Source organism: Peromyscus californicus, unplaced genomic scaffold, assembly GCF_007827085.1.
Source record: "Peromyscus californicus insignis strain IS unplaced genomic scaffold, ASM782708v3 Scaffold_4__1_contigs__length_199733344, whole genome shotgun sequence".
Lineage (NCBI taxonomy): Eukaryota > Metazoa > Chordata > Mammalia > Rodentia > Cricetidae > Peromyscus > Peromyscus californicus.
The window spans coordinates 199,103,019-199,112,682 of NW_026294562.1; the positions used below are offsets into that span (position 1 = coordinate 199,103,019).

General features: G+C 38.6%; 1 long non-coding RNA gene across 1 annotated transcript in view; it reads left to right on the forward strand.

The window, feature by feature from the left end:
• LOC128094449 (uncharacterized) overlaps window positions 1-9,664 on the forward strand; it is a 35,565-nt gene that overhangs the window by 15,380 nt on the left and 10,521 nt on the right. The window lies entirely within an intron of this gene.

Consider the following 9,664-nt stretch of genomic DNA (forward strand, 5'->3'; position numbering starts at 1 on the left):
AGCCTACTCAGTTATGGGATTAGAAGAATGATCCACAGTTTCTGGATCTGTTTTTATTTTCATTGTGTTCAAAAAGAAAAGAAAGTCTTGAGGGGATCCTTACAAGTTTAGAAAACTTGAACAAGAAACTTAGAATAGTAAAAATAATATAGGAGAGAAAGCTGTGATGTCTTTTAGGGTTTCCATAAATCTACTCACAGAACTTCAGTCTTGGAGTATCTATTCCTATCCTTCAGGAATTAGTGTGAAGAAGTACATTTGGAGTATGTGGCAGATGCAATTTTTTTTGTGTGTGATTTTTCGAGACAAGGTTTCTCTGTGTAACAATCCTAGCTGTTCTGGAACTCACTTTGTAGACTAAGCTGGCCTTGAACTCACAGAGATCCACCTGCCTCTGCCCCCCAAGTGCTGAGATTAAAGGTGTGCACCACCACTGCCTGGCTATAAAATCAGTAGAATTTTTTGTTGTTGTTATTGTTGTTTCAAGACAGGGATTCTCTGTTAAACAGTCCTGGCTGTCCTGGAACTCACTCTGTAGGCCAGGCTGGCCTCAAATTCACAGAGCTCTACCTTCCTCTGCCTCCTGAGTACTGGTATCAAAGGCATGTACCACTATCACCCCCAGCTTTAGATGCCATTTTTTTAGTTGAGAAATATCTCAGTTGAATATTTATTAGTTCCTGAATTTGTGGGACTTGAATAAATTACATATTTCATTACTTAAAATTAAAAATTGTTTTTAGGAGATAAAAACTGCATGTTTTAGAGAGTAGGTATTGCTTCTAAGTATTTTCAAGTTTCTAGCTATATGATGTTTTTTATCCCACCCATTTTGGAAATGTGTTCTCATCTGTTAATATATTTAATGAGTTTGTTGAGCATGTGTCATCAGAGAATCTGAAATCCTGTCAAACTGGTCAGAAGCATTCTGGATGATACAAGCATAGCTGGTGAAGTCTAAAGAGAAACCCCAAACATCAAAAGGAACTGAGAACCTTTGTGTAACACACTAACATCTTGGAAAATTAGTACTGATCACTGGAAATAATTTAAGTTTTCTATATATAACTTAATAATGTCTGGATCTTTTTATAATAGTATTCAGTGTGGCCTTATGCTTATCGAGGTCATTTAAACAGGGTTTTGAATTAACAATAGAGACTGCTGAGATACATTTGACCCTCATGTTGGCACTGAATTAATAGCATAAATAGTATCTCTATTATTACAATTTACAAAGAAAATATAAAATGGAAAACTACTGATAGGGGAGTCTGGAAATTCTCTCTGTGCTGGTAAGTCCTAAACTCAGAAGTGAGGCAAATTGAAAACTTATTTGGTATGGTTTACTATGGAATGAATTAGATTAAAACTTGGCTTTGATCCTTATAATACCTTTATTAAACTTTTCTCAGTGGTTAATTTTTACCTAAATAATTTGTAATGTCAAAGTTAGGATTGTAGACATTATAGAACCATGTACAAGTATACCTCTCAGCCAAGTTGTTACATGCTAGTGTTTTACATTTAAAAAAATATTCCAATGTTAAAGCATACAGAAATTTTTTTTCTAGGAAGAAGCCACCTCCCCCTTCTTAGGATAAAGGTTCTTCATTACATTTTAACAAAGGAGTTGAAATTTTGGTACAGAAATTAAGATTTTGTAGCTAGAGTTTTCCTGCTTGGCCCACAGTCAGGACAAATTTCTCTCACCTGCCAGTCCCACAGCCGCTCAGACCCGACCAAGTAAACACAGAGACTTATATTGGTTACAAACTGTATGGCCATGGCAGACTTCTTGCTAACTGTTCTTACAGCTTAAATTAATCCATTTCTATAAATCTATACCTTGCCACATGACTCGTGGCTTACTGGCATCTTCACATGCTGTTTGTCATCTTGGCGGCTGGCAGTGTCTCTCTGACTCAGCCTTCCACTTCCCAGCTTTATTCTCCTCCTTGTCCCGCCTATACTTCCTGCCTGGCCACAGGCCAATCAGTGATTTATTTATCAACCAATCAGAGCAACACATTTGCCATACAGAACATCCCACAGCATTGAAATATTTGTATTTCAGTAATTTGACTAATAAGTATTTTTGGTCTAGTGAAAATAGAAATACTTTTATTTCCATAAAAATTATGCTTTAAAACAACACAAAATTACATTCATTAAATCTTTTTAGGTGAGTTTGAATTAAAAAACACAGGAAATATTTTGTAATCAACAGAGTGAGACTGAAATATAAGTAGTCTGATTTTTTTGTATTGGTTTTTTGTTGACACAGGGTTTCATTGTAGTAGCCTTACCCAGTCTTAATCCTCCTGCCTCAGCATCCATAGTTCTTTTATTTTTTTTAAGTTGCTGTTGCATATTTGTGTATAGGGGGCATGTGTAGAGGTCAGAAGTTCTCTTTCTCCTATCATGTAGTGCCTGGGGATCAAACTCAGGCCAGGCTTGGCATCAAGCCCCTCTACTCTCTGAGCTTTCTCACCAGCTGCTCAGTAATGCTTTCATTTTTTGATCTTTTTGAAACAGTGGCCCATGCTGGCCTTGAATACACAATCCTCCTTCCTACAGTTTTGAAGTGCTGGAGCATATCCATAATCTGTATTCATAATGTCTCAACTCCAGTACATTTCTGTTTTATTTTTGTGAGAAATTGGTGTTGAGTAATATTTTATTGAATTTCTATTTTGTGATGCAAACATTGGGATGGTCCACTTTGACAGTTTAAGATAGTCTTAAACTAATTTCTATTTAGCTAGATTAACAAGTATTAATGTAACATTCTTAAGGGCTTCAGTTATACAAGTTACAGGAAAGTTATGATTGTTGTATTTGCTGAAAACAACTCTTGTGTGTGTATGCAGTGTGATTTTTGAGTAGAGTGTCAGTTGCCTGATGCTAGAGTGAGGATGACACTAAGCTGGTACCTTTGAGAAACTATAACAAGTGGTGTGACACTAATTCTCAATCATTCCAGTGCTTTGTATTTCAGGTTTATATGTCCAGTCTTTTTAAAGGGTTTCTGTTATATCTGATATTTGCAAAGTTCCTTTTCATACTCATCTGATCAAATAGTTACCCTTGAAATAACTTTACAGCTTGTCCTCATCTACTGGTGAAATCACTCAAAGACTTATTTCCCTATTGTTGAAAGTATCAAACTAGAATCTTCCCTATACACAAAACTTTATTTCTGTCCTGGGATTATACTTCAGGTTAAACCCTTCCCATCACCTAGAATAGATGATTTTCATCCTCACTGCCACCTCCTCCTCTGTTAGAGCCTCTGGGTGGTTTTTTTCCCCCTTTTTGCTACATAGTTATTTCCCATACAGGAACCAGAGTGATCTAGTTAACATGTTGTAAAGCTCATGCCACTTAAACCTGAGGTTTAAGAGTTTTTCAGGGACTTGAAATTCCTAGGCCTGCTCTTACTATCCTGAAAGGAATTTTGTTGTTGTTTTATTATCTAGCCCAGGTGGGGACTGATTTATGGCAGTTTTCCACCCAGCTTCTGAGTGCTGAGGTTATATACCAGGAAGTCCTCTGAATAGTTAAAAGTTGGCATCAGATCCAAAGAACTAGGTTTACTGCTTCTTGTAGACTTAGAATAGAAAGTGTTTCAGCCAATGAAGCTATATAACAGAGGCTGCAGAAACTGAGGGCATTTGTTCACATCCATTGTGCCATTCACACATTTGAGGGCAGGGGATTGATATGGGAGATTTAAGAACAAAAACTCAGCAAGTGTGGAGTAATTGTAACCAAATTTACCTGATTGTCAGGATTGCAAAAAGAGCTTACTACAACTTACTCAACAACATCTGAATGATAGCAGTTAGGAGATGGAACCTAGAAAATGAAATTTTAAGTAAAACTTGTGTAATGTAGGTATTGTAATCTGCAGCTCTCGAGAGTTTCATAGGAGGAACTCTCAACTTGGCACCACGTGGAATTTTCACAGTTAAAGAGATTATTTGCTAGTACACGTACTCTGTATTTTTTGAAGTTTAAGGGCTTCCTTGTCACCTGCCAGCTCTGTGTGTTTACTTAGGTCTGAGTGGCTGCAGGACTGTGGGTGAGAGAGATTTGTCTTGACTGTGTGGGGCCAGGTGGGACCAGAGAAAACTTTTGACTAAACTTAAGGAAACAGAAGCAGTCATTAAAAGTCTCCTAACCAAAAAAAGTCCAGGGCCAGATGGTTTCAGCACAGATTTATACTAGACTCTCAAAGAAGAACTAATATCAATACTCCTCAAATTGTTCCACACAATAGAAACAGAAGGAACATTGCCAAATTCTTTTTATGAGGCTGCAGTTACCTGGATATCCAAACCATACAAAGACTCAACCAAAAAAAAATTGCAGATGAAATTATTTTAAGCACTAAAATCTTCCCAGACATGAAGTTGACCTAGGATGATTCGGTAGTAAACAAGTTCTTATATGCTTGAAAAACAATTACACAAGTCTGAGAAGGCAGAACAGAATGTCTTTATAAAGACAGACACACAGGAAGTAGCTCTTTTTCAGGGAGTTAGGACCACCGCGATAGGAAGGGTAAGGTTTTTAGCTCTTAGCTATTGCTCTGACCCCTTGGCTTTCTTCTTTGCATTGGTTCTGTGTTTCTTATTGAATAAGATGGTTACTTCTACACACAAGCACACATAGAAACCACACACTACACACAAATACATACATAGACACATACAAACACACAAAAAAACATATAAACATACAAAGAAACTTTCAAAAATAGTATTAGTATTTAAAGAAAACAGGATATGTGTTTTGTATAATTTTTGTATTCTTAGTTTGTATGATGTAACTGCCTGTTCTGAAAACTTCTGACTGTAGAGAACTCATCTGTTCTGGTAGCCATAAAAGGAATAGGTGCAAAGTATGATGCTTGGACTACTTTGTCTACTATGAGGAGAGGATGCATAAAAAAATTTTGCATTTAATAGTGGTTTAGAAGAACAATTTTGAATCTTTATTAAAACCATAAAAGGTTGCACCTGTTGGAAACACTTGAATTTGTAGCCAAAAGTTTTCCTGTGTCCCACAGTCACTTGGTCCCAAATAAACACACAAAGGCTTATATCATCTAAAAACTGTTTGGTATGTGGCTCAGGCTTCTTGCTAACTAGCACTTTCATCTTTAATTAACCCATTTCTATTAATCTATGTATCACCACATGTCTCATGGTTTTACCTATATTCTATTACATCTTGTTTCCCTGGTGGCTCACAGCATCTGCCCCAACCCCACCTTTCTTCTCTGTATATCTCTTTTGGATTTTCTGCCTGGCTTTATCCTGTCTTGCCATAAGCCAAAACACCTTCTTTATTAACCAATCGTAGCAACACATATTCACAGAAAGACCATCCCACAGCATTTTCCCTTTTCTGTAATCAAAAAGGAAGGTTTTAACTTCAACATAGTAAAATTACATATAACAAAACAGTTATCAAGCCAGGCAGTGGTGGCACGTGCCTTTAATCCCAGCACTCAGGAGGCAGAGGCAGGCGGATCTTTGTGAGTTTGAGGCCAGCCTGGTCTACAGAGCGAGATCCAGGAAAGGCACAAAGCTACACAGAGAAACTCTGTCTCAAAAAACCAAAAAAAAAAAAAAAAAAAAAAAAAAAAAAAAAAAAAAAACCAAAAAACAAAAAAAAAAACCAGTTATCAAGCAAAAATTACAGTTACAATAGCTAGTCTCTTTGTATTTGCCAAACCTAAAGAAAGTATTCTATCATCTGTCTTATTTTTGTGAGTCTAAAGTTTTATATCTAATATACCTTTTGTCATAACTAAGAAAAACTATAATTATAATTATCTAGTCTTCAACTGAGGAAATGTGCTGGCTAACAACAGTTCTCACAAATGCATTCTTCAGCAAAATTAAGATCAGACCCTCCTTTCTTATACAGCCTTAGTGATATTTATACTAACATTATAGACTCCTAATTCTGTGTAGCTTTGGTGCTTTTCACAGAACTTGCTCTGTAGCCCAGGCTCACCTCAAACTCACAGAGATCTGCCTGTCTCTGCCCCCTGAGTGCTGGGATTAAAGGTGTGTGCCACCACTGCCCGGCCCAAATAGCTTTCAATAGCTCTGAATGATAGAACAGCTATAGAAGAGAGAACAAAAAATTCAGGAGAGGCTACAAAACAAATTTTGGCAAACTTCTACAAATGAACAAAGACAAAATTAAAAATATGAATAAATGACATTGTCATTGAAGGTCTTGTAGACACAGGTACAGCTGTAACTTTTGTGAGATTTTGATCCCTCCAGCCACTGACTTTTGGGGGTTATGAGTCCTAAGGAATGGTCTTCTCTGTGTACATGACAACTTAAGAACAAAGAGAGAAAGAGGTTACATGCTCTCTCATGCTCTCTCTTGGGGAGCTGGAGCCAGCAGTGAAGAGTGCCTTGAAATTGGTCCTCTATCCTGTAGATGTAATTCTAAATGGTCTTATTAAATAAGAAACACAGAGCAAAGTTAACAGCCCAGAAGATCAGAGCACTAGTGAAGCCTTTAGCTTACTAGTCACTGCCATCCTTCCTCTGAGAGAGATCTTCTCCTGTGTGACCCATCTTTTTATTGCTGTTCTGTTCTACCTTCTCATTGGCTTTAAACCCAACTACATGATTTTCTTATCACTGCCTGTCTACACAGACCTCCAGGTCTCTATGGTTCGTACTGAGATTAAAGGTTCTGGTCACTGCTTCGCTGTGTCCTTGAACACACAGAGATTCTGCCTGCCATGTGATCAGATTAAGGGTGTGTGCCACCACCACCAAAATTCTGCTAAATGGCTTGCTTTTAAATCTGGCCCCCAGGCAACTTTATTTATTAACATACAAATAAAATCACATTTCAGCACAAATAAAATATTACCATAATATCCTCTGGATAAAACAGCAGATAACAGAAGTTGCATCAGCAGTAGATCAGCAGCATGCCTACACTGCATTGTATTAGTGAGTCTAATTTTGCATTGCATCCCTTAATAAATTAATATGTATTTACACCTGTGTGGGCCTTCATAACACGTGGTGCCACAACGTGTGGGTGGGCCATTCCCACAGCCCCACTGGCCCTTTGAGAGCCCATCCATGCCCTACTCCGCTCTGCTCACAAGATTTCTTGAGTTTAACACTGTGCCTTTTGCAGAACTGGCTGGCAGCATCCATATTCCCATTTCCCTCCACTGCAAGCCTCCATGGCTGATGGTACACTCCCCAAGCCCTGTGCTGCCCTGCATTTCCAGGTCAGATCTCTAAGAGTGCCTGTCTGCCCTGTGCTCTGGCAAGCCCCATGCACTCTAGCCCCTCTTTTTTATTTAAAATTTGTTTCTATACATTTTAAATGGAAAGATCCATCACTTTCCCAATTTTTTTTTATCCTCCCTCCATTCCTTTCATATTGGTGGAATTATTAAGGCAACTCCACATAGTTAAAAGGTAGGTTTATTTTGTGGGGTAACTTACAAGTAATGGCATAGGTTACAGGGCAAGAAGAGGTGAAGTGCCGTCCAGCGGTGTTCTCTGGGGAGCTCTGCTTGATCTAACTCTAGCGTCCAGGATCCAGGAACCAAGAGAGCAGGCACATCTGCATCTCAGGTCTTAAGGGTTCCTGTCTCAGCCCCTCCTCATAGGCATGACAGTTACCAAAAGCCTCAATGGGGGTAGTACTTCCAGGTCAAAGTTGGAACAACTATCCACTACATCGGCCCATTTTGTCTAAATAAGAAAGTGTCCCCACCTGTCACTCGAGAGACCAGGGTTTGATTCCCCAAAGGGGAGCCAAGCAGCTGCAGGAGCCAGACAGAACCAAAAAAATCTTCAACTGCACTTTCCACATACTTCCATTCAACCTCTTCTTTGTTAAATATGTATGAACAAGTACACTGAATATATGATTACACCCTGCTGAATCTACTTTTGTTAGTTTGATGTATATGGTTTGAGGGCTGACCACATTGTACTGGATAAACTATTAAGGAACTCATCCCTGCCTGGGGCTAATTCTCTTACCTGAAGGAGAATTCCACTTTTTTTCAGGGGGGCGGGTTTCGAGATAGGGTTTCTCTGTGTAGTTTTGGTGCCTGTCCTGGATCTCGCTCTGCAGACCAGGATGGCCTCAAACTCACAGAGATCAAGAGCAGAAAACTTGGATTGAAAAATACCTTAGCATTTAAGAGTACTGAAGTGCTGTGTGATGTTATGTATGCTGTGAAAATGTGTTGATTTGATTGATTGATAAATAAAATGCTGATTGGTCAGTAGCCAGGCATGAAGTAGAGTATAGGTGGGACAAGCAGAGAGGAGAAGTCTGGGAAATGTAAGGCTGAGTCAGGAGACCAGCAAGTCACCTCAAGGAGAAACAAGATATAAGGATACTGGTAAGCCATGTGCCACATGGCAAGGTACAGATTTATAGAAATGGGTTAATTAAAGATAGAGGAACTAGATAACAAGAAACCTGCCATGACCATAAAGTTTATAAGTAATATATAAGTGTCTGAGTGGTTATTTTATAAATGGGCTGCGGGACTGCGGGGACTTGGCAGGACCTGGAGAGAAACTCTTCAGCTACAAATGACACCCAATGACTTGAATTTCCACCTGAAACCTTAAAATACTTATTAATTCTAAAAGGAGCCTAAAAGGAGCCGGACACATGTCTCATTTGAGTGGCAAGATGCCGCAACATGTGGGCTTCAGCTACTCTATGGCAGGTTTGTGGCATGTGTGCTTGATCTATTCCCATCAAATTACACAGAGGTTTCTATAAACCGTGCAACATGATGCATGGTGAATTTAGCCTTTGCTAGTACCAAAAAAAAAAAGAGGTTTCTGTGCTACACGCTGCTTTGATAGAAGCATAGACCCACTGCTTCTGAGAGTTGATGGCTCCCAGAGCTGGTGGTAAATGTACCACTGCCATGTTGAGAAGCTGAGGTGGGGGAAACCAGCAACCACAGCAGCCGTTTCGGTCTTAAAAATGCTACAGTTTAAAGCAATAGGTTCACAATATGGCAGATTCAGATGAAATAGTTTACATTGTGTGTAAAAATGTATGTAGGCTTGGAACAGAGACAAAAAGGAATATATGCAGTTATATAAAATAATAGATAGTTTTCAAAAATAAAGTCTTTTAAAAAAAAGTAAAAGTAACATAAAAAATAAGCCATGTAAAGATGGATATCACACAGAGATTCTGGATTGTGCTGTCTTTGGAATTTTTAACTGCAGAGAGACATTTGATTGTAAAGTCAGTTGAATTAAACCAATATGTATATTTTAAAGGTACCTTGACTTCAAAATTTGGATGTAAGGATATGTTGCTTTGGAAAGGAGGCTCTGCTTTTGTTTCCACAGAAATCAAGAGGCTATGGATTTGTTCTGGATTAAGATACATCAGGTTTGACCAGCCAAGACCCCCGACAGGTCTCCGATGACACCATGGCCCACATGATACAATATCCAGAATGGTTTCAAGGCAACTGGCTCAGACAAGACAGCCTCACAGACTACTCCATAATCCTAAAATTTTCTTTTTGTCCCCATAAGAATACAGTGCCTTCATCCAACAGGAAGTAGTATGAAAAGATATGCCCAAATTCCCAAACATATAAAGC